The sequence below is a fragment of the Myxine glutinosa genome, chromosome 12 (genome assembly GCF_964187855.1).
Source record: "Myxine glutinosa chromosome 12, kmMyxGlut1.1, whole genome shotgun sequence".
Lineage (NCBI taxonomy): Eukaryota > Metazoa > Chordata > Myxini > Myxiniformes > Myxinidae > Myxine > Myxine glutinosa.
Genome location: NC_136272.1, coordinates 97,029,524 through 97,037,375, shown reverse-complemented (window position 1 = coordinate 97,037,375; position 7,852 = coordinate 97,029,524).

The following is a 7,852-nucleotide window of genomic DNA, read 5'->3' as shown; positions in this document are numbered from 1 at the left end:
AATCCTCTCCAAGAAGTTCTGTCACTCAAGCTTTTGGGTCTCACTATCTGCCATGATCGTTCTTGGGAAAACCACATTTCAAATCTGGCCTCCAAAGCCAGTCGCCGACTGGGTATCCTCCGTCATACGAAGTCCTTCCTTGGCACACCTGAGCTCCTCACCACATATAAGGCTTTCATTGGCAGCTCAATGGAATACTGTTCCCCCCTCTGGGCTGGTGCTCCTGCCTCACACCTAGCTCGTCTTCACGCTGTTGAAACCAAAGCGTTCAGAATCATTGGAATCTCCCGCGATGAAGCTACCTCCGAGGGCCTTTCACTTACTCACCGCAGGCAGGTTGGTGGTCTTTCTGTCTTCTACCGACTCCTCTCTGGCCTTGCTCCTCCAGCTCTCTCTGGGCTCTGTCCCTCAAATATTCCTACAGGTCGCACAAGATCTGCCTGCAACCCTCTTATGGTTAAATTGCCAAAATCAAGACTCTCTGCTCAACTTCACTTCTTCATTCCGCTTTTCTCCCGCCTCTGGAACAAACTCCCTCACTCTTTTCAATCCCACTCCTCCCTCCAGGTCTTTAAAACAGCTGTTCACCACCATCTCTTATCTTCCCCCATCCAAAACCTTGATCTTTTCTACCCCCGCTAATTTCACCTAAAATCCACTTTTTTGAAATACCGACTTCATTCCTGGAAGTCCTTGGTGTTCTGTGTTGATACTTCTCCCACCGCCCCGCCCCCCCCCCCTTCCCATGCCGCCTTCCCCCAATCCCTCTCCCTCCCACACATTCCCGATGTCCCTGCTCTCAAATGTTGTGATTATGTGCTTCCCCTTCTCTCCCCATCTTGTCTGCCGCTCCCCTTTTTATATACTTTGTTTGTTTGTCTCTTGATTTCTTTTTGTGATAAATGTTAGCTCTTTCACGAAAAAATAAAAAATAAAAAAAATCGCTTACCAAGGGTCTTGCTGTCGCTTACCAAGCAGCTCACTATCTCTTACCAAGCAGCGAGCTGTCGGTTACCAAACAGCTTACTATCGTTTTCATCTTTGTTATATCTCAGTCTGTTGAAGTATTGTGACAGTTTCTGTCAGATTCGTCTTCTTCCTTGATCGAGGACTTGTTGACACTCGTTGGGGTCAAGTACATGGAGCAACCTTTATTCGCTGGTACACGTCGCTCGACAAGATGGCGCCTGCCTGACGATTGGGTATTTTCAGTCTTTGGGGTCTTCTTGTGTCTTCATGGTCTTTTGTGTCTTTGCAGTCTACAGGGTATTTTGGGTCTTCGGGTATTTTGGGTCCTCAGTCTTTTAGGTCTTTTAACCGATGAACACACAGTTTAACGAATAACAACAGTGCATTCGATAATTAATCTCAACTATTCCACTTTAATTACTATTTCAATAATCCTCCATATTGTGCCAGTGAAGTAATTTTTTTTTTTTTTTTGTATACTGAATCCACGAGCTAACATTTATTTCACAAACAAATCAACCAGACAAACCAAATATATAAAAAGAGGGAGCAGAAGACAAGATGGGGAGAGATGGGGAAGCACACAAACATAACATTTGAGAGCAGAGACATGTGTGGGAGGGAGAGGGCTTGGGGGGGGAGGAGGCGTGGGAAGGGGGGGAGGGATGGGAGAAGTATAAAACACAAGGACACCAAGGACTTCCAGGACAGAAGTTGGTATTTCAAAAAAGTGGATTTGGGGTGAAATTGGCGGGGGTAGAAAAGATCAAGGTTTTGGATGGGGGAAGATAAGAGATGGCGGTGAACAGCTGTTTTAAAGACCTGGAGGGTGGAGTGGGATTGAAGAGAGTGAGGGAGTTTGTTCCAGAGGCGGGAGAAAAGAGGAATGAAGGAGTGAAGGTGAGCAGAGAGTCTTGATTTGGGCAGTTTAACCAAAAGAGGGTTGCAGGCAGATCTTGTGCGACCTGTAGGAATATTTGGGGGACAGAGCCCAGAGAGAGCTGAGGGGGCAAGGCCAGAGAGGAGTCGGTAGAAGACGGAAAGACCACCCACCTGCCTGCGGTGAGTGAGTGAAAGGCCCTTGGAGTTAGCTTCATCGCGGGAGATTCCAATGATTCTGAACGCTTTGGTTTCAACAGCGTGAAGACGAGCTAGGTGTGAGGCAGGAGCACCAGCCCAGAGGGGAGAGCAGTATTCCATTGAGCTGCGGATGAAAGCCTTGTATGTGGTGAGGAGCTCAGGTGTGCCAAGGAAGGACTTCGCACGACGGAGGATGCCCAGTCGGCGACTGGCTTTGGAGGCCAGATTTGAAATGTGGTTTTCCCAGGAAAGATCATGGCAGATAGTGAGACCCAAAAGCTTGAGTGACAGAACTTCTTGGAGAGGATTATTCAGAAAGTGGATGGGAGCGTTATCCAGTCGGTCTTTTCGGAGAGACATCGTAAGAGTGTGAGATTTTTCAGGATTGAAAGACATGTTCCACGTGTTTGCCCAGTCTGTGTTGTTGTCCAGGTCTGCAGAGAGTGAGGAGGCTGCAGACTGCCGATCTGAGGGATGAGGAATGGAGCGACAGAGAGTAGAGTCATCAGCAAAGAGATAGAAAGGATTTTCAAGAGAGTCAGAGAGATCATTGATGAAGACCAGAAAAAGCACAGGGCCCAGAACACTGCCTTGGGGAACTCCAGCCTGAACAGGAAGAGGAGATGAGAGAAACCCATTCAGGGCCACACGTTGACTACGACTAGAGAGGAGGTCCGCCAGCCATACGTGGAGATATCCATGGATACCAAAGGAGGAGAGTTTGGTGAGCAGAGCAGGGTGCCAGACCGTATCGAAGGCACGTGATATGTCAAGGGAGACAGCTCTAATTTCCTGTTTGGCATTGAGGACCTCCATCCATTGTTGAGAAAGCAGAAGCAGCATGTCCAGAGTAGAGTGACCAGGTTTGAAACCAAATTGATGATCAGAGATCAAGCCATTGGAGAAGAGATACCTTATAACATATTGTTATAAGATAATCACCTTATAACACTAATATTACTTTTTTTAAAGACTGTCCCGCGATCCTCATTTGTGTCGCGACCATGGGTTTGGGAACCACTGCCTTACCGCTTCCCTCCCATCCTCTCTCTTCATATTCCCATCACAAGGCGACTGCGTTGCCCGACAACGCCGGGTACTTTTACTCGTGTATTCAATGTAATGAGCGGGCACTCACTTGTGAACATTGTCAATCCTGATCACGGTCAGTGCTGTCTCCACCAAATTGATATGGGATATCTGGCAGTTCTGCATCTGACCCATCTGAATCCACTTCCTCAGACGTGGTGGTTCAATGAGGGTCAATGATATCGTAGTGCAGCAGGATGAACAACACATCGCTGTCTGATCTTTTGATCCGGATGTAGTTCTGTCGCTTGTCAATTCCCATACATGCAGTGGAGAACTTGGCCTACTTTGGATATCGCCGAGTTTCAATTTCTATCTTCCTCGTTTGTCCTCCCATATTGAGACATCAACTGGTATGCAGCCCCTTCACAGATCAGGACGACTTTTCTTCTCAAGAGCTTGCTAGCATATGACCGAAGCCTCCGTACTTTGCAGAGGAGATTGATGAATTGCACCTTGTTTTCATCGTTTGCCAAGAACAGCTTCCAGTCGGGGGGCCTCTCTGTGTTTTCATCGTTGACGGTGAGTTTCTCACTGCAGCCTCTTCGTTCATGTTCCATTGATTTGACGGAATTGGCAGTATAATATCCATGCTGAAAACTGTGTCTGTTGTCTTTGATATCATGTCAAAAATCTTGTGGCAAATCAGACTGAAATTAGCTGTTGTCACCTTCATGTTGTGGAAGTAAGCATTCCCATTATGGTACACAAGTGCAGACGCCCCTGATGGTGTTGGAGCATCTTCCACTTATTGAAACATTTCAGATACTGGCAACTGGTGAGATACTGGAAACATTTCGATTTGTCTGGCTGTCAGAAATCTATTAGCTGTCCAAATTTGAAATAGAGCAGGGGTTAATGGGTACGTCATCAGTTCCTTCATGTCCAACTGCAAGCCTCGTCTTTGGGATTTCACAAATAATTGGAAGGCAATATTGCTCGAGTGCATAAAGTCAATGAACTGCAACACATGCACATAATGGAGCTATGTGCCATGGAGGACCAACTCAACCCTTCAAAGAACATGGCTCTGGAAACAATATCACCATGTAGAAGAAGTTTAGAGCAGCACACAAGGTGGGTGAACTATCAGATTGTAATCTGAAAGAGGGCCCATATCGCTAAATGCGATATTCCAGATGCAACCGTTGTCCATGGATGGGAGTTGAGGGATGGCAAGCTGGAGCCACTATGGAAATGTAGGAATGTACATAGGAAATGATCTGACACAACAGCTCATCGATATCATCGACAAACTACCAGATTCTGAGGATGTGGACGCAGATGAGTCGGATGCAGAACTGCCAGATATCCTATATCAGTTTGGTGGAGACAGCACTGGCAGTGATCAGGATTGACAATGTTCATCAGTGAATGAACTCTGTGCCCGTTTGTTATATTGAATACATTACCCAGTATACGTTGCTTGCTGGTAGCTTGTTCATTTGTTGATGTGCATACATTATGTCAGGCTAGTTTCACTCTTCATGATATTCGTAATCTTTATGACTATATGTTACATGAAAGAAACATAAGATATAGAATTGGTACATGAGTTGTTGACGTATTAAATCGCATGAATGTATGTTAGCTGCTTTGCTTTCTTTCATGAACGAGCACCATTTTTGAACTTGCCATGACTTTGTCAGTTTATGTCAGAAAATCAGAATTGTAGGATCAAATGTTCGGTACGTGGACACAGTTTAATTTTAGATATGACTTGGATTAATGAAGGCCCACATATGCACTTCAAACAAAAGTGAATGTAGAAACTTGATCATTTTTGTGATGCGCTGGATCATGCACTGCGCCCACCGCGTAGTCCGAGGCATCGGTGGTGAGGGCGATCGGTGCATCGGGCGCCGGGTGCGCGAGCATGGTGGCGTTAGCCAAGGCGAGCTTCGCGCCCGTGAACGCCGTGTCCATCTGCTCGGTCCAGGTAACGTCGCCTTTGCCCGGCTTACCTCGGAGAGCTTCGTGCAGGGGGCGCAGGAGCTGGGCGATACGGGGCAGGAACCGATGGTAAAAGTTCACCATGCCCAGGAACTCCTGCAGCCCTCTGATCGTGCGGGGGCGCGGAAACCCCTTCACCGCCTCCACCTTGGCCGGTAGGGGGACGGCTCCGTGCCTGGTGACACGGTGCCCCAGAAAATCGATTGTGGCGGCGCCGAACCGGCACTTTGCGGGGTTCACAATCAGGCCATGCTGGCCCAGGCGTTCGAAGAGCGTGCGGAGGTGGCGTAGGTGCTCTTCGCGGGACGCGCTGGCGACGAGGATATCGTCCAGGTAAACGTAGACAAAATCCAAGTCGCGCAGGACGCTGTCCATCAGTCGCTGGAACGCCTGAGCCGCATTCTTCAGACCGAAGGGCATGCGCAAGAACTTGAAGAGTCCGAATGGCGTGATGACCGCCGTCTTCGGGACGTCCTCCGGCCTGACGGGGACCTGATGGTAGCCGCGTATGAGGTCCACCTTCGAGAAGAAGGACCTGCCCGCCAAACGGGCGGAAAAGTCCTGAATGTGGGGGACGGGGTAGCGGTCGGGAGTCGTGGCGTCATTGAGACGGCGATAGTCCCCGCACGGTCGCCATCCCCCGCCGGGCTTCGGCACGATGTGCAGCGGCGACGCCCAAGCGCTCTCTGAGCGCCGAACGATGCCGAGTCGCTCCAGGGTAGCGAACTCCGCTTTTGCCACCGCCAGCTTCGTCGGCTCTAGGCGGCGTGCCCGGGCGTAGACCGGTGGCCCGACGGTGGGGATGTGATGGGCCACCCCGTGCTTGACGGCCCCCGCCGAGAAGGTGGGCCGCGTGAGGGCCGGGAAGCCGGCGAGGAGGCGGGTGAATGCGTCCGCTGCCGGAAGCGTACAGACCAACGTGGCCGGAACCGAATCGTTCGGCAAGCCGCTTGGCAAGCCGCTCGTTGAGCTGGGCAACGCACAAGCGAGCGAGCTGAACGTCTCGGCCTGGACAAGCCGTCTGCGCTTGACGTCGACCAGGAGCCCATTAGCGCACAGGAAGTCCGCGCCAAGCAGTGCCATGGGCACGTCGGCGGTGACGAACGTCCATCGGAAAACCTGCCCTCCAAACCGCAGAGAGAGGCAGCGTTTTCCGTACGTACGGATGGGCGTCCCGTTCGCGGCAAGCAGCGCGGGGCCCCCACCCGCGGCGTGCTTGTCTGACGTGCCGGCGGGAATGACACTCACCTGCGCTCCCGTGTCGCACAGGTAACGGCGCCTGGAGAAGGTGTCCGTTATGAACAGCAGGCTGTTCGAATGGCCGGCGCTCATCGCCACTATTGAGCGCCGGCCCGGGCGTTTCCCGACCCGTTGAAGGAGCACGGCGGATGACACCGCCGAGCTTCGTGGCCGAACTTGGCGTGGAACCAGCACCAGGTGGTGGAGCTGGAGGAGCGCGGCTGGCTCCGCCAGGCCGGTGGAGGTGGCGGGTTTCCCCGCGGTGGCGGTTTTCGCCGCGGCGGTGGGCGGGGCGTGGCGGCGTTCACGAGGTGCGTATCAGCATGCTGCTGAACATCAGCGTGCTGTAGAAGCTGATGCTGTGGAACATGCTGCTGAACATCAGCGTCGAGGGCCGTGACGGCCACGCCGACGCTCGCCCGCATGTCCGAAGCGGCGAAGTACCTGTCCGCCTCGGCCGCCAATGCTCGGGGTTCCGTTAGCTCGGTCCCGGCCAACGCGAGGCGGACCTGCGCTGGAAGTTGGCGCCGGAAAAGCGCCCGGAATAGCGAACCGGGGGCTTCGTCGTCCAACAGTGACAGCATATGGTCCATTCGGACCGACGGGCGCGTCTCACCGAGCTCGGGGAGATCCAGGAGGCGGTCGGCCCGTGCGTCGTCCGTAAGGCCGAACGTGGCTAGGAGTAGCCGCTTGAGTGCCTCGTACTTGTGGCCGTTCGGTGGGTGGCGAAGGACGGACACAACTCGAGCGGCCGTGCCGGGCCCGAGGGAGGCGACGACGTGGCAATAGCGCGTGTCATCGCCGGTGAGGCGCCGAAGCTGAAATTGGGCTTCGGCCTGGACGAACCAGACTTCGGCCTGAGCCTCCCAAAATTCCGGAAGTTTGACGAAGTCGGCCATGGCGATGGCGTCGCGTGTGGAAGGATCGCTCCAGCAGATCCAACGTCGAGGGTCACCAGTAAAGCGCGGCGTTACGCGCGCTGCTTGTGAGCAAGGAGGAAGCGGACAAGCGGTAACATATAAACGTCTTTATTGTAAGACTACACTGTAACACTGTACTGTCCCGGGCTGGGCGCCCGGTGTATATCATGAGGCCACGCCTACCCCTGGTGCGTGGCCACCGCCCACTTGGTGCGCGGAATGATGTCACCACGCCAGTGGGCTTTTGTGTCCGCCACAATATAATATTACTGCTATAATGACCATTTTGAGCGTACCTCGAAATATTGAGCCGAAATAACAAGTTCATCCCAACTTATGTCATGTTAACATTCGACTTCATGTTCAGGATACTCGAGACTATCCCACCAGCATAAAAGTTTAACAATATGAATCGGTCTGACAAACGAAAAAACATCTACCGTACATATTTGATCGACTTGACAAATAATCCCCTCTCGATATTTAAAAGTCGTTCGACAAGTGTGCTATCGCTGTCGCGCAAATACGACTACCTGTCCTGAAAACCCCACAAAAGAGCAAGGGGTTATGTGGAAACGCAAATACTCCAAAAGTAGTTTTAT